Source organism: Podarcis liolepis (genome assembly GCF_965112155.1).
Source record: "Podarcis liolepis genome assembly, chromosome: 6".
Taxonomy (NCBI): Eukaryota; Metazoa; Chordata; class Lepidosauria; order Squamata; family Lacertidae; genus Podarcis; species Podarcis liolepis.
The window spans coordinates 14,038,052-14,063,604 of NC_139559.1; the positions used below are offsets into that span (position 1 = coordinate 14,038,052).

The following is a 25,553-nucleotide window of genomic DNA, read 5'->3' on the forward strand; positions in this document are numbered from 1 at the left end:
GTGTTCTGCCCAGGGCTTCATTTCATTCCAGCATACAGCCCAGTATTGACCTGTATACTTCAATGCAGTTCAGAAATATTTGAAGAGAAATGCCTCTGAGCATTTGCAGAAGGAATTTCCCTCCCTACTGAGCAACTTCCTCACACCCTCAGGAATAAAAACAGCCCTTAGATAATCAAAGCATGAAGTTAAAAAAATGGCAACAGCCCTGCTTGGTTGGCCTAAACCATGAGGCAACTTCTAAGAAGCCATCCACGGCAAATAGCCACTGACAGATCTCTCCTCTGTTAACTGGTCCAGTGTGCACAAGACAAAATGAATTTTAAAAAGCATAAGGTGAAAGGAAAATGGCAGGGGCAACAGCTTATTCTAATGCTAACTTCAGGAAAGCCCGTAGTTCAGTGGTAGAGCATGTGGTCTCCACGCGAAAGGTCCCAGGTCTCCAGCGTTTCCAGGTAGGGCAAGGAAGGACTGTCTGAAATCCTTGCGAATTCCTGCCAGTCTGTGTTGGGAATACTGAGCCCAAACCAGCTTGCTGGAATGAAGCAGCTTCTTTCTCTTCCTTACCATACACTTACTGAAGTGATAATGCCGACACTCTGGGTAGCATCTCTCTTACTTACATTTATCAGTGGGATGAGCTACTGAAGAGCCACAAGTAGGACTTCCATACCACCACCCAGACAAAGGACTGCAGCCAGAGAGCAGCCTTATTCAGGTGTTCTACTTCTGTGTTTAATATAAACACATTTATCGGAAGAGTGAGGCTGGGAGCATTAGCTGTGCCTGAACCATGTCTCAGTTTCACTCCACAAGTTGAAGAAGTGTTAGAAATTAGCCAGGCGCCAGGAGCATTTTGTGGGTCCAGTTGCAACCACATAGAGATCTCTGGAAACTAGGGGGAAGCAAAATGCCACTTTAGAGAAGGACCTGAAATACTTCCCTTGAAGTTTGAAGTAGTTTTATTCTGGATTGTTTTATGTGATGTTTTGATGTGTTGTGAGCTGCTTTGAGATTTGTTCTGCTTTAATTCACAGCTGGATTAACAGACATACATGTGTCATCCAAGATGCTGAACAAAAGCAATGATCGAAGTAACAAACCATCCATGCTCCTTAATAAAGAAAAAATAACAAGCAAGCAATTTTCATATAAAACTGGTGGACGTCTTAGCTGAGAGAGGGAGAGAAAAGGCCCTTTTCTGTTTGTTCTTTGCACAGCTTTCTCCTCAGCACATTTTACAATTGTGGGGCACTATAAGTAGATTCAATATGCATGTCATAGAAAAGATGTTGCAAAATGAAATCCAGAACCTCACACAGAATTCCCCAAGGATAGGTGAGTATGGAAGGGGAAGAATGTCTAATTCTTTGGAAACCTGTAATTTGCCCTGACTCACAGGCTGCAACATTCTTCACACTTACTTGGGAGTAAGGCTCACTGGACAAAATGAGACTTACTGCTGAGTAAACATCTACAGGATAGGGCTGAATAACAAATATATTTTTAAGACAATGACTCATTTTATTTTTGCATAAGTGCCATAAATATATTAATTTTTTGTACACGACTCTCTGTTTCCTCAACAATAACAGTAGCTACTTAAAAAAAAAAAGTTTGAACAAGTTTGTTCAAAAAAAGTCTGAATGATATTTTCTGGAGCGGCCCTGGTACCATTAAGTAGGTTCAGATGTGTATACAGATGTAGTCTGCAAATAATTACAGGTGTGCAAAATGTTGTTCAGGTGTCCATTAAATAGTCATTTATTCTTAATATGAGTTGATTATTAAATGAGCAGAAAGGCTTCATTCAGCTCACAACCAACCATCCCTTTCTTTTGCTTCTTGTGCCAAGGGGGAAAGACTATTATATCTTTCCATAACAGCAATTATATTTTCTCTCTTTCCCTTGCCTTCTTTTTAACAAAGGAATGTTCAGCTTGGATTCATCAACATAAATCTCTGCATTTTATTAGCAAGAAGTGAATGCAGGAGTTCCAAGGGGCTGCTTGCTGCAATTTAAGAAAAATAACATACATAATTGTGTATGTTCTTCCTCCTGAATATAAAAATACAAACACACACACACCCCAAATTTATTCTGCATGTAATGAAATGATTTACTGGTCTTTGTATGTATAACCTTTTTTAAAAAATCTATGGAAACAAGCATAGGAATTCTCTTCGAAAGCAAAAGTAAAAAGAAGCAATCATGCAACTAATAATCAAATAATTAATCTCTTTAAATGCTGACACTCGCTACTTCATCCTTCTGTCTTAAAGCTGCATTTTTAGGCATACTAACTTGGAAGCAAGTTCATCTGGGATTAGGTTTTAGCAATACAATACAGTTTTAAAATCCAGTGAATATTAAGCATTGCTAACAGGAATGTCTTTGAAGGGGGAGAGAACCCTCTCTTCATTTTCGTTTGTTTTTCAACCCAAACCACAGCACTATGAACATTTTCAGAATATTCCTAGGAATATGTTGTCTGGAATTTCTCACACACTCTCTTGTTGATTATTATTACATCAGGCTGGGAAAAGTTCTTATTACTTGAGAAACCCTAGAAACGAAATAAGATGCCAGGACTCAAACATCTCAGGAAAGACCTGCGGGTCTCAGTAAATAGGAAAGAAAAGAGTTATGAGCACAGTAATTCAGAGGCGGTGGGGGGGGGGGTCTGTGTTCTCTCTGTTCTCCAAAGCTGTCATTATATTGTTTTATTTTCTAGCTGAAGTGTTCGGGGTGGCTTAGGAAGCGGGCTGCCTTGAAAAGTCAACATGGAGACGAAACGAAATGCAAAACTTCCAAGTTGTTTAAATGCCTCCCCCAAACTGGGTGTCTGGAAGGCAAGTTGCCATGCTCAAGATATTCCTTGTGCAAAACGTAGGAAGGAGAAGCCCCTCCCCAAACCCCAAAAGCAATTTCTCACCCCCTTTACGGAGCTGCTATAATAATTAGGAGCGTGTCTATTTGCCCGAGCCCTGCATGTTTTTGCCTCGCTTATCTAGCCCAGTCAAAATAAGCACCCGGTTTGCCTCCTAAACTGGGGGGAAAGAGGGGAGAGAAACAGTCAGGTCTCTGCAAATCTCTACACCTCTCTGCCAAGACGCAGTGACAGCCCTTTCCCCAAGCCTCTTAACAAGCCCCCCTTCTCCCCCCACCAAGCTTGCCCTATCAAGTTTCCTCACTTCTAATTCCACCCATATCTCACTTAAAAAATAATAAGATTACTCTTCTGTGATTGACTGTTCCCTCTCCCTATAAGGGAGGGGGCCGGTCAACCCTGTTATTCTAAAAGGGGGTTTCAACAAGGTCTCTCTGCCATTTTCTAACTGCCCAGTCGACTGGCTTCAGAAACTCAGAGAGAGTGCCGAAACTTTCATTCCCTCTCTTCCACACGCAAGCAGATCTCCTTTCTTCTCTGAACCCCCTTAAATACACAGGGTTTCAGGGGTTTTTTTCCCCCCATCCCCTTTTCGAAATCAGAAGATGGAGAAGGTTCAAGGTTTCCCTCAGAAAGCCGCTCTGCAAACCAAATCCTGAAAAAGATTTACTACCATTCCCCTTCTTATTCTCCCGCAGTTGAAATGTTGGGAGAAGGGAAATGATATTCCAAGCTGGTCCTAATAAAAGCCAAGAAAATATTTAAAAACAATTCTTTTTAAAATAAAATAAAATAAAATAAAGTAACAACCCCCAAGCCTATCTGAAATGTACTATCAGTAAGTAGCATCTTTCCCGGCAAGAAGATCTACAGTAGAACAAAACCGACCAAACCTATCTGTATATCCCCTTCAGTAGCTCAAAAACAAATTAAACCAAAGTAGACGGGATGGGGGAGGAAGAAAAGATTTCTTTCTTTTTAAGCCTCAACTTTTCTCCCTGCCGTGTACAATGCCTCAATTGAGCCTGTTTAATTTGACAGAAAGGGGGTTCTTGCCTTTGGGAGGGAGGGGAGCCCCCCTCCTACAGCAGGACCATGGATGAGGACAGGACTGGATCAGAAGGAAAAGTGTTCCCTGGGGAGTTTCACAAAAGTACCACACATTTATTTTCAACAGCTGCTATTTTTAAACCAGCTCTTGCTATTTTTAGAAACACCAGCGGGGTGTGGGTGTGTGTGCTTTTTCTATTTAACAACTGCTGAACTCTGACCTCACCCAGGCAACTCACTGTTCCTCTTCTCCCTCTCCCACATAAACCCTCCCAGTCACGCATCCCTCCCTCCTGTCCACCCCCAAACACCTCTCCCTTTTCTTCTAATCCATTTCTCACATGGCAGGCCTCCCCGGTATCCCACAGAAACTTGCCTTAACTCAGCCTTTGCCAAACTGAAGCCCTCACAGCATTTTGGGACTACAACTCCCATCAGCCTCAGTCCAAAAGACGTGGAAGGCGCCAGGCTGGCAAGGCCTGACTTAACTCTTAACCAGAGTTGGAAGGGACTGTCAGGGCCATCTAGTCCAACCCGCTGCGATAAAGGAATATTTTGCCCAACCTGGGGCTCGAACCCGCAACCCAGAGATCTAGAGTCTCTCCCTCTCTCGACTCTCCATCGCATAATGTCTGCATAGACACTGCGAGGACATTGCTTTCCCCCAACGAATGCTGGGTAGTAGTATCAGTCACAGAGCTACAATTCCCAGCACCTTTGATGATTATTTGGGGGGGGAGGGGAAATTTCGTCCTTCGCAGGCATGCTGTGTACACAGCCCCTCTCCGCCCCTCAACAATACATACTAGCTGCTCTCTGTTCCTCGGACATTCATGCATACTTTCCTTACAATGCCTCGGCCAAACAAACCACAATTCCAGTTCCACCCCCTCAGAAATACTTTCCCCACACCTAAACATCGCTTTCCTCTCACACGGCCTCTGAAATGGGGATCCGAGGAAGACGCTTCTTCTCCCTGCCACATCAGAATCCGTTCCGCCTCAGGAATGGAAACGAGCCCCCTTGAAAAAGGGGGTGTCCGTCTTCCCACATATAGTGACAATAGCTGAAACCGGATTTCTTAAATCCAATTTAGGCAGGGATGGATTCCCCCCTCCACACTCAGAAACCTGGTCACCCAGCTGCCTTAATAGCAGAATTAGCAGCAGCAGCAGCAACAACAACAACAACAATAACTGTGTTTTCTACTTGCGAGGCTTAAGGGCTGAAGGTTTAGCAGCCGAGCACCTTGCTTGGAATGCAGAAAGGCCCAGGCTCCCTCTCTGGCTGGGAAATATTCCCCCTTCCTGAAAACATAGAATCACAGAATTGTAGAGTTGGAAGGGACCTCAAAGGTCATCTGGTCCAAGCCCCTCCAATGCAGGAACCCTGCCCACAGGTGAGCTCAAACCACCAACAGCTAGACACACTTGCCCATTGCACGATGTACAGAGCTGCTGCTGCTGCCTGTCACTTTAGAATTGCTGAACTAGACAGGCCAATGGTCTGGGTCCACCTGGGTCGATACATTTAGAAGAAATGTGCTAAGAGGAAGGCACGCTTGGCAAATCCACACCGTGATCAACTCCCACCTGGAAACCAATGTCCCCACTGTGGAAAGACGTGTGGATCCAGAATTGGCCTCCACAGTCACTTATGGACTCATTGTTAAAACCGTGTTTATGGAAGACAATCTTACGAGTGACTGAAGAAGAGGAGCTACATTTAGAGCAAGTATGGCATATGTTTAGAGAAACCTGGGAACCCTAGTTTGTTAAGGGTGCTTGGAATTGTAGCTCTGTGAGGAGCAGACTATAGTTCCCAGGATTTTGTGGGGATAGTCACGCATGGCATGAATGCCATCTATGTTTCTCGCGTTGTGTATGTTACTTGAAGTTCAGCGGTGCAGAGAAAGCAAATGTAGACACATTTGTAATGTGAAGGAGAACTTCCACAGTAAAATTTCTAATACCAAGACTGAGCAAGAATTGGGTGCATGCAAATATAAATGCAAATCGGGACTCACTTTGTTTTTTTCTCCCACAGCTTGAGCCAAGGGCTTCCATTTTCGCTGTGCCAGATAGACATATCGGACAGCAATTCAAATGTCAAAACTCAGTAGCATGACTTTTCCCTTCCACGTGCTTCAGAAAGGGCAGCTGCCTTATTTCAAGTGTTAAAGCATGCATCTATATTCAATTTGTTGCGCAAACGCAAAATTCAATTCCATATGCATTTATCCAGTGCTTTTTTTCTGGGGGGATGCGGGGGTACACAAACCCCTAAACATTTTGTGAATATTTGTACTTTTGTCCATTTACTGTATTTATTTTCCCCGACTTGAACTATAAAATGGTGGTTTTCTTGAGTCAAAACGAGAGTACTCCTAAACATTTTTTTATAAAAAAGCACTGCATTTATCTCTCTCTTTATAAAAGCAGAATCAAAAAAATTTTAGATGCAAAAAAAATAACACAAATTTCTATACTGCTAAATCTAGAAGGACTTATTCTCAAAGCATTGAAAAAAAATCTCAAAATGTTTAAAAATTGCTCCACGGAGAATGGGATGAGTGGGTTAGTGACGTTACTGACCTAGAGCCAATCAGGGCTATTTGCAGCCAACTTCAGCTAGAAACAAACAGAACCAATTTTCTCCCAAGCCCAATTTCAGAGCAAGGGCTAAGCATCTAAATGGGGAAAAAGGATCCATTTGCTTTCACACTGAGTTTACTGGTCAAATTTGGCCCAAGAAATACCAGCTGCCTTGGGTCAGCTGCCTGCGGGCGTCCAGCTGCTGGCCCCTAATCTAGATTAATAGGCACAAAACAGGAGGCACCGAACCCTTCTCTCCTGTTTTAGAACTATTGACTCTCCATCTTTTCCCCCTTTCCCTTCTACCCGTCAGTTTCTCGCTCTCCCTTTCTCCATCTCCCCCCACCCCAAGCTGGCCCCTTCTACTACCCTCTCACAAACAGAACTCCCCCCTTCCCTTGGAGGTTTGTTGTTGTTATTTTAAAAAACCCAGAAACTAAATGAATTCCACCTTGCATCAGAGTTGGTGAGCTACTTTCTCCAAACAATACAGGAAAAACAAACCCGTCCCCTTTTCCCCACCCTACACCGCCCCAGGCCGCTTGCGGGCTTAGGATGGGGAAGTTGTGCAGGGTGCAAAGTCCTCTTTTGATCACCCAACAAATCTCCTTTCACTCCAGCTTTCATCCTTCCCTCCGAGCGCATTCCTGCCAAGAAGGGGGACGGGAGGGAAATGAAGCAAACAAACACCACTGTTGCTACGTTTTGCACTTTATACCCTTTTATATTTACAATCCTCTCTTGGGCTAAAAATAGCAACTCATGATCCATTTATAACTGGCCGGACATGCCCTGGAGCGGGCTGGGCAATGGGGAAGGGGAGGGCTCAGTTGCGTTCCATCTACCTGAGCTCATGCTGTATTTAAAGGGGCCACCCAGCCACCCTCGGCCCCGATTCCCTTCTGCTGAAGCACCGCTTCCTGCTGGATTTTACAGGACTGAAGGTGGGTCTTCTCGTGGAGAGACTCGCCTATGAGGAAAGACGACAGCGTTTGGGACTTTTTTGAGAAAAGATGAGAAACGAGGTGACAGGGCAGAAGTTCATAAAATTACACATGGCACAGAGAAAGCGAGCCGAGAAAGTTTTTCTCCATCTTTCATAACACCAGAATTTGGGGACATCCACTGAGTGTTGGAAAATTCAGGGCAGATTAAAGAAAGTACAGTCGTACCTTGGATCCCAAACACCTTGCAAGTCAAACGTTTTGGCTCCCGAACACAGCAAACCCAGAAATGAGTGTTCCGGTTTGCGAACATTCTTTGGAACCTGAACATCCGACGCAGCTTCCGATTGGCTGCAGGAGCTTCTTGCAGCCAATTGGAAGCCGCGCCTTGGTTTCCAAACATTTTGGAAGTCGAACGGACTTCCAGAACGGATTCAGTTCGACTTCCAAGGTACCACCGTACTCCTTCGGGCAGTGACTGATTAAACGATGGAACTCACTGCCACTGGAGGCAGTGATGGGCACCAGCCTAAATGTCTTTGAGAAAGGATTATACAAATTTGTGGAGGAGAGAGATATCAAGGGCTCCTAGCCATTAGGGCTCTGCTCTGCTTCTACAGGCACCAGTCAGTCTTGACAGGCAATGGAGTGCCCCTCTGGGGGTGAAGTCAAATCGCTATGTAAGTAGCACGGAAGTGACCTCTCCGAGGTGCAAGCCTGGGCAATGTGTATGGGGGCCCTGGGCTGCCGGATGACAAGACCCCGCTCTCAGCTATGCTGATGTGGTCCAAGGAAAGCAGAACAATACATGTGGCACCACCTTGGCTAACGGAGTTGCTGGAAGGAGGCAACTCTCGATATTCCTGTAGGCCAAGGAAGGGGAACCCCTGACCCTCCAGATATTTTTTGACTACAACTCTCATCAGGTGCAGCCAGCATAGCCAATGGCTAGGGATGATGGGAGATGTAGTCTTCGGAGGGCCAGAGGTTCTCCACCCCTGCTACAGGCTGTTTTCGGAAGAAGCGGAAGAGACAGACAGTACAAAGGAGCTACTAACTCGGGAACGCTATCATCAAGAGGGTGAGCAAATGCAGACACAGGGAAGCATCAGGCAGAACACAACAAAAAAGTGTGAGTGGCTCACACTTCCTTTACACCACCCATGTGCATCCCATCCAAAGCCCTGAGATGCACAGATCTCCCTTGATCTCCAAAGAAGCGCCAATGTGCATTCTGGGAGCGCCTTAATCGTTGAGCGTGTGGCTTGGCAATGACAATGCAACTTGTGAACGGACGTGGCTGTCTTCGCCAGCCCTGTGCCTTCCAGATACCTTGGGCTACAATTCCTACCAGCCCCCAGTCAGCCCAGCCATGGTTTAGGGCATGGTATTTTGAGATCCAACTACAGTCATGCCTCAGAAGTTGAACGGAATCAGGGGGCCACTAGGGGGCGCATTGGAAGATGGCCGACAATACCATCTCTCTGACCCACATGGGGTAATTAAGAGGCTGTTATGGGAGTAGGCAGCCTCCCTTGTTGCCCCAAGGAAATGGGGAACACTGCCCTTGCCTGCTGTGCCCATAAATCACCCCCTAATTCGAAAGAAGGGGGTGAGGGCCCTAGGCAGAATGATCCAACTGTTGTCCAAAAGGGTTGGTTTTACCAAGGAAGGTTTCCTAAAGCACATTCACTCTGTGATTTTAAAAAAAGGTCCTTACCTGCTTGTGCATTCTTGTAACAGGATTTTCCACACCTAAAATCGATATGTGTGTCACACACAAACACACACGTGTCCACACAGTTTCCCCACACAGAAGTGACCCCGGATGCTTGCGTCGTCATGTGGCAAAGCCGCATCTCAAGCAGATTAATTAAAACGGGAACACCTTCCTTCTCTGAAAGCTAACGGCAACTAGTTGAGTCAGGGGCTGCATTATAACCCGCGCTTAATTGGCACAAACAGCAAACACCAATTAGTTGCAGATCACCTGGAGTGCTCAGGGCTATTTTTAGCCCTGAAATGCGGGAGCTTGTCTAAACCGTTTTGGAATATTTTACCGTGGAATTAAGGGTGATGGGGTGACTGAATGTGAACATGAGGTTTTCAATCTTGGCCGGGCACGTTAAGTCAAGTGACAAACAACTACCAATGCACACACCCACACATATCAAATTGGTCTTAATCCTCATGCTGCAGTTTAAGATTGTTGTATGCCTGCTGTTCTCATAATTTATTTTTTTAATGTGGGTTTTATTATGGGGTTCAATAGCAACTTAACATTTTATAGAGCAAAATACTGTGCATTTTACCTTTTTCTGGCCCACCCTTGGCCAGCTCTCCGGGGGCTGCATGCCACACCAGTGGCTAATAGTGAGTGTGCACACACCTTTCCCTCCCTCTGCAGCTATCTGTGGAGGTCTGCTAAGGGATGGGGTTGGCCACGCTTCCTGTTCATCAGATGCTCGGTCTGATAAGTGGGTCGGAGGCAGTTCACATCTCCATCAAGGTGCTGGGCTGGGCAGGCAGGTTTAAACATCTCCATCCATCCCAACACCATGCCTGCTTTAATATTCTGCGATTGCCATCAGAATCAGGCAGGTGCTGTAGATAAAATTGGCAGGAGAGTGTTGGCCCAGAGGCTAGCATCCCTGTTATGTAACACTTTGCTTGCTTGAAATGCTTACACACCGCTTTATAATCCTGACAAGCTCTCAAAGTGGCTTATAAAACCACTCCTTTTGCAACCAATACTTCAGATACCTAATCCCAGGAATCCTTAACAACAACAACAACAACCCTGTAAGGGAGGACAGAACTGCACACAGAATTGCCTGAAGATGATAGCCGCCTAGGCAAGATTCGAACCCAAAAATTCCCAGCTTGGCCACTACAAGCAAGCTCTTTTTGGCTTGATGCCAATACAACTCTGCCAAACTCCAAACCATGGTTACAAGATCAGAAGAAGGCTAGAGGCTCTGGGGGCTCCCTCTCCTCTCCAGCTCAAATCCCCACTCCCTGCTCTGTTCATCCTTCTCCGTGGTTAAAGGCTTCACTTGTGCCAAGGCTAAACCATGGTTAACGCTAAACAAATTCCTCCTCAAGTACAAAATCCTGGAAAAGGTTAACCATGGTTAGTATAATGTTGAACCATGGCTATATTTGCCAAGAAAAAAATGGACAGAAAACCTATGTCCGGGGGGGGGGGGAGCAAGAGAAAGGAGCTTGTGGCCCACTCCTGCTTCCTTAACCATGGTTAAGAATCAACAACGTTAGGCCTGCACTGGGCTGTTGATGTAAGCAGGTTCTTAATCACTTCTGCAGTGCTGACGGAGCTTTGCTTCCAGCATAAACCAAGCTGGTTTCACTCTAGGCTTGGCCATAAAGAAGCAGACAGAAGAATGCTGCAGGCCAGAAATCACAAGGCAGAAGGAAGGGTCTGCTATACATGGGAGAGACGGGGTGCTTGCTCTGGGTAACAGGAGGAATGCTTGCAATGCATCAGGGTGGCCAACCCCACTCAAAATGCCCGGAAGGCAGCAGGTATGGTTCATAAGCAGTACACAGCAAAGGAAGACAGGTAATCACTGGTGGTGCTAAGTTGATTGAAAGAGGAACTTTGACCTGGTTGGGGCTCTCTGCTTTTCTTCTTGAAGAGAAATAGCAACACAAAATAAACACATTTTTCTTCCCGTTTATCCCTGCCCCCCCCAACCTCCAGTTTCTTTTGTTGTCTCTTCTGTGCCAGCTGGGGCTCCTGGCAGACAAAGCCCAAAACATCTGGAGGGCATCGGGTTGCCAAAGGCAACACAGAAACACACAAACTATCCCAGCAGATAAACACCTAGAAGGCTGATCGCCGAAGAATTGATGCTTTTGAATTATGGAGCTGGAGAAGACTCTTGAGAGTCCCATGGACTGCAAGAAGATCCAACCTCTCCATTCTTAGGGAAATCAGCCCTGAGTGCTCACTGGAAGGACAGATCCTGAAGCTGAGGCTCCAGTACTTTGGCCACCTCATGAGAAGAGAAGACTCTCCGGAAAAGACTCTGATGTTGGGAAAGATGGAGGGCACAAGGAGAAGGGGACAACAGAGGACGAGATGGTTGGACAGTGTTCTCGAAGCTGTTCTCGAAGAGTCAGACATGACTAAACGACTAAACAACAACAACAACAACAACTATGTAAGTTTAACGACAGCAAGTCTGCAACTTGCACAGGGGTTACGTTCCGTGGATCGCGCCTAAAGCCAAAATCACCAATAGTCCGAATGCAATAGGTTCAATGGCCAGGGGGATTGCTAGAGTCATTTCCCCCATTTATTTATTTATTTATTTATTTATTTATTTATTTATTTATTTATTTATTTATTTTTTTCGCCATACATGCAAAGCTGAATGTGAACAAGTTAAATGCATGTAAGCTACTGTACTTTAAAATGAATAACGGGGCATCTTGATCCCATAAGCACATATTTGGGGAGGGGGTGGGGGGAGGAAGAAACAGTTCTCTCCCTCTCTCATAATTTCACATGCAAATCACCAGCTCAGCGTGAAATTCTTCTACGTGAGCTCTCCCTGAGGTTTTTATTTTCTTGTAGCGGCTCGTGAGAGACATTCAACTGTCCCGACACTTGGTGGCACTGCTGCAATACTTATAATTACTCCTCCTGAGGAACGGTTGGTCTGGTCAGCTTCTGCTGAGGAATGCTATTTTGTCCTGAGCTATCTATAGTCCACTCTTGCAAAGAGCCGTCAGCAGTCCTGTTTTCCTGCACAGCGGCCCTGCTCCTGCTCCAAACAAGGAAGAGATGTTTGGCTGCCCAGCGCAAAAACATTCAAGGCTATGAACACGTTATCATCCCATAATATTTGCATGAAGAAATGATAAATTGAAGGGTCAGCGAAAAACACTCTGCTCATATCTGGGTTTACAGAAGAAAGTTCTGCCTGTACTTTTTGCAACCCTCCTCTATGTTTGGAATGTACCGTTAATTGCAGGAAATAATGAACCGTAATGGCAGAAGTTAAAGAACCTCCAATAACACAGAGATTTCGGTGTCATCTTCTGACGATTGGCTGATTGCATTTGGATCCCCCCTTCTTGTCCAATGAGCTCAGGTCAGTGTACATGGTTCACCCCTCCTCCTTTAAATCCCCAAACAACCCTGTGAGGTAAGTCAGGCTGGGAGGCAGTGACTGGCCCAAGGTCACCCGGTGAGCTTCATGGCGGCGCAGGGGTTTGAACCCTGGTCTGTCAGGTCCTAGTGCAGCACTCTAACCACTACACCACACTGGGTTGGCAATGTCAAGGCTCTTTCTTCTAACCACTACGCCACACTTCCTCTCCTGCCTCTCCTTCACTAGAGTGTACCCCATTTGCTAGCAGTAATTCACTTATATGAGAGACTTCGGCAGAGCACTCTTGGCAGGGAGGCAGCAAACCTGCCCCTAGGGGCCCGGTATCCACAGTAAGTCTCACTGGGCCCACAACCCAAGGTGAGATACAGTGGTACCTCGGGTTAAGAACTTAATTTGTTCTGTAGGTCCGTTCTTAGCCTGAAACTGTTCTTAACCTGAGGTACCACTTTAGCTAATGGGGCCTCCCGCTGCTGCCACCACACGATTTCTGTTCTCATCCTGAAGCAAAGTTCTTAACCCAAGGTACTATTTCTGGGTTAGCGGGGTCTGTAACCCGAAGCGTCTGTAACCCGAGGTACCACTGTAGAGAGGAGGGTGGGGACAATACCTGTTCGCCTGTTCTTCGTGAGCCTGCGAGCGCTCTGGGCTGCTACATAGATTGCAACAGCAACAGGTGGGTCAGAATGCCACCACAAATGTCTCTAGCGATGCCTTAACAACAGACATGCAGAACAAATCCCATCATCCCTGACCAGTGAATCCCATCAGGGACTGACGGGAGCTGTTTTCCAACAACATCTGGAAGTAGACAGCTCCCCATTTGTACCCTACACTCCAGAGGGGTGTTAGAGACAGAGTAAACATGCCGCATTAGGGGGGAACCCCACTTCCATAGGTACACTATAGGTAAAACTAGTCTAAGCACCCATTCCCTCTCCCCAGTGACTATGGAAAATGTAGTCCTGTGAAGCACAGCTACAGTGGTACCTCGGGTTACAGACGCTCCGCTAACCCAGAAATAGTTCCTCGGGTTAAGAACTTTGCTTCAGGATGAGAACAGAAATTGTGCTCCGGCGGTACGGCAGCAGTGGGAGGCCCCATTAGCTAAAATGGTGCTTCAGGTTAAGAACGGACCTCTGGAATGAATTAAGTACTTAACCCGAGGTACCACTGTATTTTAGCAGAGCACCTCATCAAGCTATAATTCCCAGGATTCCTTGTGGGAGAATGCATGGCGTTGAAGTGTAAGGCCAATATAATTTTGGTGTGTAAATGAAGCGGACGCCTGCCCTGCTTTCCCTGTTCCAGGGATCCTTGGCTGCAGCTGTTAGTTCAGATGCTATTTGATGCCTAAAGAGATACTTGCAGCAGTACTGCATAGTGGTTAGTGTGTTGGACTAGGGCATGGAAGAGAAGGGTTCAAATCCCTGCTCACTGGGTGACCTTGAGCCAGCCACAGTTTCTGGGCCTAGCCTACCTCATAGGGTTGTTGTAAGGATAAAACGGAGAGGGAGAGAACTATATACACTGGCTTGAACACCTCGGAGGAAAGGAGGAGTCAGACTGCATGCCGTTATCTGCACTGCGTGGCATTCACCCAGAGATCAGCTGACCATAAATCCAAACACTATTTTCACAAGGAAAAGGTTCAATATTTTTCGCAGGTTTTAAAAAGAAATATATTAGCATTGTTATTATTACAATCAGAGCAGGACTGCACGCCAACCTTAAAAAGTTTATTTGGCTTTTACAATCGATAATAAAAGTTTTAAAACGGCAGCCGAGGAGGCACTCTGCAAGGAGGCCCAGTGGAAAATTTGATCCTATCTGAGAATAATCCACCAAACAAAACTGACTTGTGTTTTATAGCCACTCAAACAGAAATGAAAAAGGGGGATTCTCACAAAATTAACAGAGGAGAGGATTCATTCCCCTAGAAGATGCAAATCCCCCCCCCCAAAAAAATACAGTGGGCAAATGATTTGCCACACCCCAGACTGCTTATCAGCAAGGCAAGGACTAGGAAGAGCATTACCAAAACCAGGATATTCAGGACTGGGAAGAGGAGGTGAAGAGGGAACAGGGTTTAGTGAGGGGGAAGAGGCTGTGACAGAGGGCAGTCCAGACTCAGCGGCTGGAGAGGAGGGGAGCCAGGAGGCGGAGATGAGGCAGAGAAATGAAAACAGCAGAGGAGAGAATGGTTGCAACACAGATGCAGTCTCCGATTGCTTGGGGAAAACACTGGAGAGGAGGGGACTTAGGCTGCTGAGGACTTTCGCTCCTCGCAACTGCCTCATTGGGAAGAGTTGCTGTTTTTGGTTTCTGTGAATACAGAGTTAACTTCATTGACACGGTGGGTTTTTCCCACCACCACTGACCTACACCTGACTCCGGCTCCTGACACAACATCAAGGTGGCCTTGGTGGGAGGTGAGCTAGACTTGGTGCCTGTGCCAACTGCAGGCTGGCCCAGGTCTGAATTGGGAAAGATGCTTTGAGTGGAAGCCCCTCCTTGAACGGACCTGCTATACACCCACCTTGTCCAGTCACTGCTGGCCATTAACAACCCAGGAAACTGCCTTAAGGCTGGTCTATGTTCTAGCCCAACATTGTCTACACAGTGACTGGCAGCAGCTTTGCACTGTTTCAGGCAGAAATCTTTCTCACCCTTACCTGGAGATGCTGGGGACTGAGCCTGGGACCTTCTACATGCCAAGCAGATGCTCTCCCACTGAGCTACAGCTCTTTCCACTTATTTGGGAGCAGAAGGAGAGACCATGGCAGCTACTATATCTCCCAGAGAGAGGACATCCTAGAGGTGATGGGTCTTCCTTTTTACTTCTCTCCCTTGGTGAAGGAGTGGCAAGTGGCAATGCCAAGAGGCTCCAGGGATGGGCTGGAGTTCTCACCCTGGGCCAGCTGGGGGATACTGTAGATAGTTATGCAAATGAAGGATCGAAAGTGACGTTCAGTGATTGGATAGTTTTAGAAAGTTGCTACAGTAACGTTGTACTGGAGCTCTATATAAGCAGGCTGACTGAGCCCTTCAGCTCAGTTCTGTTCTGGCGTCTGAATAAACAAGAGCTGTTTGAAGAATCGCTGTGTCGTCTGATATGTTCACCCACAACTTAACAGGCACTGAGCCCCACACTGGGTTGTGAACATTGCCAGGTGCCCAATGATGCCAAAGTCTAATGCTGCCCCTGACACAGGCCGCACATCCGCCTGTACAATTAAGACACATTTAAAGAACATGTCTTTCCCCCCCAGCCACCCAAAAAATCCTGTCGTTTACCCTTCACAGAGCTACAATTCCTGGCTACAGAAATTAACAGGCTACAATTCCCAGGATTCTTGGTGCTTTACATGTAAGGTGTGTGCACAGCTACTCACACACACACATACACACAGAGAGAGATGCACACACTCTTTGCTTTGGCTTGCCTTGCAAGGAAACCCATTGCCACCAATTCAGCTCCCTTCATGAACCTCTTTTGCCTCAGGGCTGGCAGTTTGGAAAGCCGTGGCCCCTCAAAGGCTGGATTTCTCACAGGGTCCTCATTTTGTTAATCACCACCTCCCAGCCAAGTTGACAGGAGGCCTTTCTGGCAACCCCTTTCTGTCTCAGGTCTGTGTTCTTCCGGGAAATGGCACCGTATCCAGAAGACCGAGGAGAACAGACTTGTTGTCTGTGGCGCTGCAGATGTCGCTGGACTACCACTAGCCCTAGTCAACATGTATGGGATGCTAGGAGTTGATGTTCATTGGGAGTTGTAGTTCAGCCCATGAACTGTGATGATCTCAAGAGCCTTTGGCAAGGGCAAGGGGAGGGAGACATTTTAACGGCTACGCAGAAGACTCGGGTGTGCATCCTTTGACTGAGGCGGAACTGCAACTTCTGTTTGCCCCAAAGTAAACAGAGACTCCTTTTAGGAACTCATCAATGCATTGCTCTTATTCACCCCTTTGCTCGGGTTCACTGCCTTATTCAAAAGGTTGCCCGTAGGGGGAATCCAAGATCTTATGAAGTGTCATGATTTGAGAAATGTGTGGCGAATTGATTTGAGACAAGATTTGCATTGCCTTGGGCTACAGTTGTCAAAAATGAACCACCACAAGGCGGGTTTGTATGGGCTCCAGGAGCAGGGGCAAGGGCAGAGGAATAAGAATGCTTTGTTCCTGGGGAATAATGTCAACCACAAGGGTATCAGTAATACAAACTGAGAACAGTCTGACTTATATATTCTTTTTCCTATAATTTCTTTGCTAGTCAATCAATTATGGATTTTTTTCCCTTCTTCAACACAAGCAGGACATAGCTCAGTCGGTAGAGCATGAGACTCAAATCTCAGGATCGTAGGTTCCAGCCCCACGTTGGGCAAAAGATTCCTGCATTCCAGGGGGTTGGACTAAATGACCCTTGTGATCCCCTCCAACTCTACAATTCTTCGGTGCCATTTTTGCACCCCAAAACCAGGACATGTCAGGAATTTTCCTGATGTATGGCAAGCCTAACTCTGGGTCTCACTGCATTTCCCTTTTTTCCTGCACTTGGCCAGCTCCCCAAATCTGACCCCTCCCCCCATTTCATTTAAATCAGATTGTCCAACTGCTAAATACCTTGCTCCTTTAAGCTTGTGCAACAGAACCCCTCTCCTCCACCCTGGGCACCCACTAATTCTGTTCTGGGGGTTCTCCCAACCCTCCAGAGAAGATCTGAGAAGGCCATTGGGCTCTTGCAGGAAACATAGGGAAGTTTCCTTGTGCAAGCCTTTGTCCTTGCATAACAGGGTGAACTTTATCTTGCCCTCTCATGGTTATGTGGAGTTCAGTACAGAGTTACCTCGGGTTAAGTACTTAATTCGTTCCGGAGGTCCGTTCTTAACCTGGAACTGTTCTTAACCTGAAGCACCACTTTAGCTAATGGGGCCTCCTGCTGCCGCCGGAGCACGATTTCTGTTCTCATCCTGAAGCAGAGTTCTTAACCCGAGGTACTATTTCTGGACTAGCGGAGTCTGTAACCTGAAGCGTATGTAACCCGAGGTACCACTGTACTATTGATTTGCTAGTGTGTCTCTGCATGCACTAAATATGCAATATTTTGGGGGAGCAGTGGAGTATTTGCAGTGCACAATAAGGCATATTCTGAATGATTAGGCTGCTGTTCACGGAGCAATGCAGCCAGTTTATAGCTGCTGTGGGGAAAACGAAAGGAGAAATAATCTGACTCCCAGCCACGCCGTATTATTGCCACCACATTGTTATAGACAGAAGCTACCAAATATCACAAGGGAAAATGCCGGATCCCATAGCAGGTTTTACCCAGCTAATTCAGATCTGCCGTGATTTGCAATCGGGAAGGAATGCAAAAGGCAGCCATCCACCCTCCTTCCTGCAAATGCAATTCTGGGTTCCAAATAACATGACCTCCTGTTACAGAGGAAAACGTTCGCCTGTGAGAAAAGGTTTACTCGGGATTCCTTCCAATGTTTCACAGAGTGAGCTGATTTGGAAGCCTTTGGACATCACCATAATCCACTCCCCAGCAACTTCATGCAGCCAAAGGAGGGGCAGGATTAGGGCGAAGGAGATAAGGAGGTGGAAAGTGAACCTAGTAATGGCAATCTCTGCCAATCTCCAACAGGAGTCTCTCAGTAATGTTGTTGTTGTTGTTGTTGTTATACTTCTTTTTTCTGCCTTTTTTCCCAGACTCAACAATGCTAAAAATAAAATTAAGCCTCCCGTGAATAAAGCACAGGAAGCTGGGGGGAAATAGTTTCAAAATAATTCAGCTACAATTGAATGAAAATACTATTAAAGCAAAGCTATTAAAACCTTGATAGTAAAAGCAGCACAGCATTATAAGAAGCCCTTTCCTTTAAAAATAGTGAGTTCCCAAAAGCAGAATAAAAGTCTTCACCTGCCAGAGGAAGGACAACCAAGAGGGAACCAGTCTAGCCTCTCTAGGAAGGGAGTTCCGAGGTCTGGGAGCAGCCACCAAAAAGGCCCTCTCCTATGTCCCCATCAGATATGCCTGTGAGGGTATCGGGACTGAGAGAAGAGGCTCACGCAAAGCAATCAAAGCCTGGGCAGGTTCATATGGGAGAACTGTAGTTTTTGCTTGGTTTGTAGATGGCTGCCCTTGTGTGTCTGCCATGCCTCTCAATGAACACAGAAAAGAGGTTGTGTGCATATGCACAGACGTGGTTAGGCTGCTAGTTAGATGAGCTAGATATTTCAAAGTTTTGATGGAATCTTGAAGATCATTCCCTCCATTCCCTGTTGCTCAGTGCAGCATCCGCAATGCTGGATTCAACTACAGGATCCCTGACAGACGGTCCACCAAGATCTGTGTAAAGAGCTCCAGCGAAGCAGAACTGGCCACCTCCAGAGGCAGGTTGTTCCACTGTTGAACAACCCTTACCATTAGGAAGTTTGATAAAATTGCATCTTACATACCGTATTTTTCGCCCTATAGGACGCACTTTTCCCCCTCCAAAAATGAAGGGGAAATCTGGGTGTGTCCTATGGGGCGAATGCAGGCTTTCGCTGAAGCCTGGAGAGCGAGAGGGGTCGGTGCGCACCGACCCCTCTCGTTCTCCAGGCTTCAGGAAGCTCTGCGCAACCCTCGGGAGACCGGCTCCGAGGGTTGCGCAGAGCTGCCTGCAGTCCCGGGATCAGCACAGCTCTACGCGGCCACCGGGAGCTGGGGGCGAAGCCCCGCCCCACTCCCGATGGCGGCGCAGAGCTGCCTGCAGTCCCGGGATCAGCGCACTTCTCCCCATCGCCAGCCCCACAAGCTCGGGGGACAGCGGGGAGGCAGAGCGTGCCTTCCCACTGTTCCCCGACCTGGTTCTTCCAGCCCCGCACCTGGGGGGAAAATAATTTTTTTCCCCTTTATTCCCCCCCCCCAAAAAAACTAGGTGCATCCTATGGGCCGGAGCGTCCTATGGGGTGCAAAATACGGTAGTTGTTGCTCCACTGGAATTAATGGAAATGTCTTGGCACTGGAGCAGTTCCTGGCTAGTCCATCATTAGCTTTTTAGCAACAGGAAAGGAGATCAACCACATAAGTATTATGTAAAGCGATTTTTCTTCCTGCATAAGCACACATTTACTCTGCATGAGAAAGGGAGGATTCAGTTACAAGAAATAACTGAGCATCCCCCAACTATATGCTCCAGTCCCTTTTCTTTTCTCAAACCTAATTCTGCTCAGCAAGGTTTGGGTTCTTGTTGAGCGTCTTCTTAGAGAACTTCCTTGGAAAGTCATGGAACTTGGTCCCAGGCATGGAGTCAAAGTAAACATTTAAGACACATGCCCTGTATAATTTTCAGGATGGAGCAGTGTTGAAGTGTACTTAGAGGGCGAAGGCAGGAGAAGTGACTTTTGTGCTGTTGTAACATGGTGCAAAGAGCTAGTCTACAGACAAGGAAGTTTATATTTCAAATAATATTTTTAACTGCATGTGGCAGAGTACAGAACTTATCAGGTTGCTTTTCTTTCCTAAGCCGACACAGTAGTCGCATGAATTGAGATGTACATGAAACCACTCGCAGAATTTCCCTTTTCCACAAAGCTCTTCTATATTTATCTATTCATAATCTATTTCATTGTTTCTTGGTTTATTTAACATTTTGCAGCTGCCCTTTCCCCAAAGATTCAAGGGCAGTGTGTAGAAAATTATGAAAACAATTAACACGGTGTATAAATACATTGCATTTAAGCAAACAAACAGAGCAAACTGTTGGAGGGGAATTTCCAGCCGGTGGCAGAGGACAGATGGACTCCAGGAGACATAGGTGTAAAAACCCAAACCAAAAACGAAGACTTTATTACTAAGCAAATAAACACAAACTCTGGTGGATGTTATTCCTGCAGGCAAGAAACAAAACTCAGCTTTTTTCCTTTATAGCAACGGTCACCTGCAGCCAATTAATTCCAGAAACTTCTTAAAGGTATACACACATGTTTCTGTGCCGAATGTCCTCTAACACCCCCTCTCGTTCAAACAGAAACAAATAGTATTTTAAACAGAACAGAACAGAACATATTTACATATCACACACAGCAACTCCCAACTTTGCTACCAGTCGTGTATGTTTTTCAAAGGTTAACGCTTTTGTGAATACATCCGCCACATTTTGTGCACTTTCACAATACTTCAGCATTATCTGGTTCTGTTTTACATTTTCAGCTACATTTTGATATTTAATTTCCAAATGCTTTGATTTGTTTCTAAACTGGTCAGATCCAGACAAGGTTATTACGGCTTGATTATCTTCCATAACTTGAATAGGATAATTACATTGTACGTTTATATCCTTGAGGATCTGAACATAAAATTTAACTTCATTACATAATTCCGACAACGCACAGTATTCGGCCTCAGTTGATGATGTGGCCACTATACTTTGTTTTTTGGATTTCCAACCTATTAAAGAATCTCCAAATTGAAAAACCATTCCAGAAATTGATTTTTTATCAGGCAGGTTGGCCCAATCGCTGTCAACGTAACACTGCAATTTTGTGGAACCTGAAGGTGGTAATCTTAAACAATAATCAAGTGTTTGCTTTAGATACCGGAAAATGCGTTTTAAACCTTTCCAGGCATTTTCTGTAGGACAGCTTACTAGTCTGCTTAGTATTCCAACTGCATAACTCAAATCTGGTCTGCTCCACAATGAAATGTATAATAAACTTCCAATTATTGAATGGTACATTTCAGGATTTACAGGTTCTGTGCATTCTCCTTCATTTTTGAAAAAACCTATTTCCATTGGGGTTTTTACTCCCTTGCAGTTTTGCATATTGTTTCTTTCAAGTAACTCCATTATTTTGTCTTTTTGACTCAACAAAAAACTTCCATCATTTGTTCTTTGAATTTCTAAACCGAGATAATTTTTTACTGGCCCCAAATCTCTTACTTTAAATACCTTTCGTAGTTGTTCTGCAAATTTTTCCACTTGCTTGTCACCTTTTGTAGAGTAAAGCAAATCATCAACATAACACAAACACAATTCTTGTTTATCACCCTTTCCTTTAGTGTACAAGCAGTTATCAGCTAAGCTTCTTTTAAAACCAAGATTTTTTAAAGCATTATCAAGACACTCGTTCCAATTTCTAGCTGATTGTTTGAGCCCATAAATTGCTTTGTTCAGCCTATATACAGAATTCTGTTCTCCTGCCTCAAAACCTGGCGCTTGATTCATAAAAATCTCTTCTTGCAGATTTGCGTTAAGATAAGCTGTTTCAATATCAAAATGGTTTACCTTAAACCCACGTTGTGCTGCAAGAGCTAGCAATAAACGTACACTTTCACTCCTTGCAGTAGGAGAAAAGGTTTCATCAAAGCTTTCACCTTTTCTTTGAGTAAAGCCTTGTGCTACCAGTCTGGCTTTGTACTTAACATCACCATCTGCCAAGTGTTTTATTTTATACACCCATCTACAGCCCACTGCCTTTTTTCCTTCTGGCAATGGCTCAATGGTAAAGACATTGTGTTCTGCTAAAGATTTCATTTCTGCTTTCATTGCATTTTTCCACCTTACTATTTCCTGGTGTGGTAACTTTAAAACTTCCTCATAATCACGAGGTTCCTTTTTCACATCAACAGTTTTAACCTTTTGTATAGTAAACCTTTCTGGAGGTACCCCCTTATTGCTTCTTTGTGACCTTCTAACTTGAACACTCTCCCCCTCTGAACTATCTTCCCCTTCTGATTCATCCTGCTCAGGAGAAATTGGTTCAGCTTTAGGAGATTGTGTACTGGGATCCTCATCCCTTGAATCCTCATCACTGTCACTTTCAGAACCTTCTTTAATTTGTGGCTTTTCTTCCTCAGATTTCACAAATTTATCTGTATCATCAGAAGATAACACAACTTCTGAATTTCCATGTAAACGAACCCAACCATCTTGCTCACAAAACTCTGCATGTCGTGATATTACAACTCTGCCACGCCCTAGTGCAAAACGATACCCCTTTGACCAAGTTTGATAGCCAACAAACCTAAGTTTCTTTGCCTTGGGCTCTCCTTTCCTTCTCTGTCCTTTTGGGATGTGAACCCAAGCCCAGCAACCAAAAGTTTTAACATGGTCCAAAAAGGGTTTTTTTCCATAAAGCAAAAAATGAGGGGTGTTGTTAATGGTAGAATGAAACAATCTGTTCTGTATGTAGTTAGCACACAGAATTCCTTCCCCCCAATACTTCCTGGATAGGCCAGAATCACATAGCATTGAATCTAGCATTGTTTGTAAAGATCTTATCTTGCGTTCTGCAACTGAATTTTCTTCAGGCGAAAAAGGACACGATTTACGGTGACTAATACCACGCTTTTTCAACCAAACTTGGAGGGCTTCAGACATGAACTCGCCTCCACGGTCACTTTGCAACTGGGTAACTTTGTAGGGAAACTGCCTTTCTATATAGTTGACCCAATTCTTAATCAGTTGACCAGTTTCACTTTTGTGTTTCAACAGATATACCCAAGTATACCGGCTATAATCATCCACAAGAATCAAAAAAAACTTTGCTCCTCCTTCAGACTCTGCAAATGGCCCACAAAGGTCTGAATGTACTAAAGCAAATGGCCTCTTGCTTATTCTAGTACTTTCAGGATAAGACCCTCGCTTACTTTTAGACTCCTTGCAGGTATTGCAGTATAGAAAAACTGAACATTTTTTCATTTTAATTCCCTTGCTTAATTCTGGCATTTTCGCAATACTGCGGAAATTGGCATGCCCCAAACGACGATGCCACAGATGCTGACACTCATCATGCAAGGCTCTATTATAGGCTTTAACACATGCCCCAGACTCACTTACTAGCTGGTCTTTCAAAACAAACAAACCATTTTGTAGCGACGCTGTAACCACTTTTCCAGCTTTCTCTATTCTACAGCCTGAACCAGAAAAGGTTACTTTAAATCCCTGCTTAACAAGACTTGTAACTGAAAGCAAATTATTTTCTAAACTTGGTACACATAAAACATTGGTAAACTTGGTACTTAAACAGTTGATATTCACACTACCCTTTCCAGCTGACTCATGCACTGTTCCATCAGCTAGTACCACATTTACAGATTTACAAGGCTGCTTTTCTACAAGGGTTTGTGCAGACTTGACAAAAATGTTTGTCGCTGCTGAGTCTAAAATCCAGTCTTGTCCAACGTTGTGACTGGTGCCTCGAACTGCTGCAGAAACATACTGGATTCGATTCTTCCTGTCTCCTCGCTTCCCAGCAAACGCAGGCCGCCCTTGTCTTGTATTTTCTCCCACAGACACAGTGCACTGTCGTACTAAATGCTTAGTTGACCCACAACGATAGCATCATCTAACTGTGAACGCTGCTTCCTCTCTGTGGTCTACAACCTCTTTAGGATGCCGCTCCTCATCAGTTGCATATCTTTTACTGGACTGCCTCCCATTTCTGGAGTTACGGTGAGGGGTTGTGGCCTTCCTCTCATGGCGTCTTTCCTCCTCATCAAGCAAACGGCCAGTTAAGAAATGCATTGTTAATTGGCTTTCTGGGATTGCTTCCAGAGTCATCACTAAATTGTCCCATGACTCAGGAAGTGAAGACAGCACAATATAAACTTTTCTCTGTTCAGAAAAATGTTCCCCAAGTTCATTTAACTGTGAAAACAAATCACGCATTCTTTGAAGGTGTGTTGAAACACATTCACCCTCACTTAGTCTGGCTCGGTACAGAGCTCTCATTAGAGTAATTTTGCTTCCAGCAGTGTCTCTAATATGTATCGCTCTCAGTGCTTGCCAAATCTCACTTGCTGTTTCAAGGTCTCGCACATGAGATAACTGAGACTTCTCTAAACTCAAAATTAAATTGGCATAGGCTTTGTCCTCCAGCCTTTGGTCTGCTTCATCTACTTCTTCATCCTCCTCTTTTACAGGAGGGTTAACAATAACAGTCCAACATTGTTCTTTCTTTAAAAACGCCTGCATCTGTAAACTCCATGACATATAATTGGACTCTCCCAGTTTCTCTACTGGAAAATAGGAAGCTCCCCCTTGAGCTCCAGCTCCAAGTCCAGCCATGGCACCACCCAGCTTTCAGCTTTCCACTCAGTTCTTACTCACACGTGGCTTGAAGAAAAACGTTCGGCTCCTGGTCCCAAACAGACACTCCCTGCCGATGCCTTCACACAGCCAGCTGCTTGAGAAACGCTGAGTTGCTTCCAGTCTCTGGGTTCTTTTCACGCTCTGTCTCTGCCCACTCAGGACTGGGTACTGGGCCCATAACCTGTTGGAGGGGAATTTCCAGCCGGTGGCAGAGGACAGATGGACTCCAGGAGACATAGGTGTAAAAACCCAAACCAAAAACGAAGACTTTATTACTAAGCAAATAAACACAAACTCTGGTGGATGTTATTCCTGCAGGCAAGAAACAAAACTCAGCTTTTTTCCTTTATAGCAACGGTCACCTGCAGCCAATTAATTCCAGAAACTTCTTAAAGGTATACACACATGTTTCTGTGCCGAATGTCCTCTAACACAAACAGCAAAAAATAAAATAAAAAATTGAGTGTTTCTTAGTGCCTTTTAAAAATTAGGTTTTCTTTATATACACAAACAAAAACAAATTATTGAAATGTTAAAGTAAAAAGAAAATCTGTGTTTCGAAAACTTCCTGTTACGTTTCCCTTTAAACTTTTCTCTCTATATAATAAAAATGTAAGGATATCACCATGTAGCCCCCAGAGGATAATGCCTCAACACAATCTTGGGTTTGCATGAAGTCATGGTGGGCTAGGACAGCAAAAGTGAACACAGGTTACGCAACAATAGAGGCCATAGCATGGGCGGGACATTGAGAGGGGAAAGGTGGGGAGTTAAAACAATGGTGGAAGTTTGAAGAAAGTGCCTTCACTGTATGAATGTACTATGGAATGTTTGAGGGCTCCCCATTCTTGATC

General features: G+C 45.1%; 2 protein-coding genes across 3 annotated transcripts in view; both read right to left on the reverse strand.

The window, feature by feature from the left end:
• Positions 1–25,553, reverse strand: part of EDN3 (endothelin 3) — a 527,748-nt gene that overhangs the window by 428,080 nt on the left and 74,115 nt on the right. The window lies entirely within an intron of this gene.
• Positions 1–25,553, reverse strand: part of GNAS (GNAS complex locus) — a 177,698-nt gene that overhangs the window by 137,399 nt on the left and 14,746 nt on the right. The gene's annotated exons all lie outside the window — the stretch shown is intronic.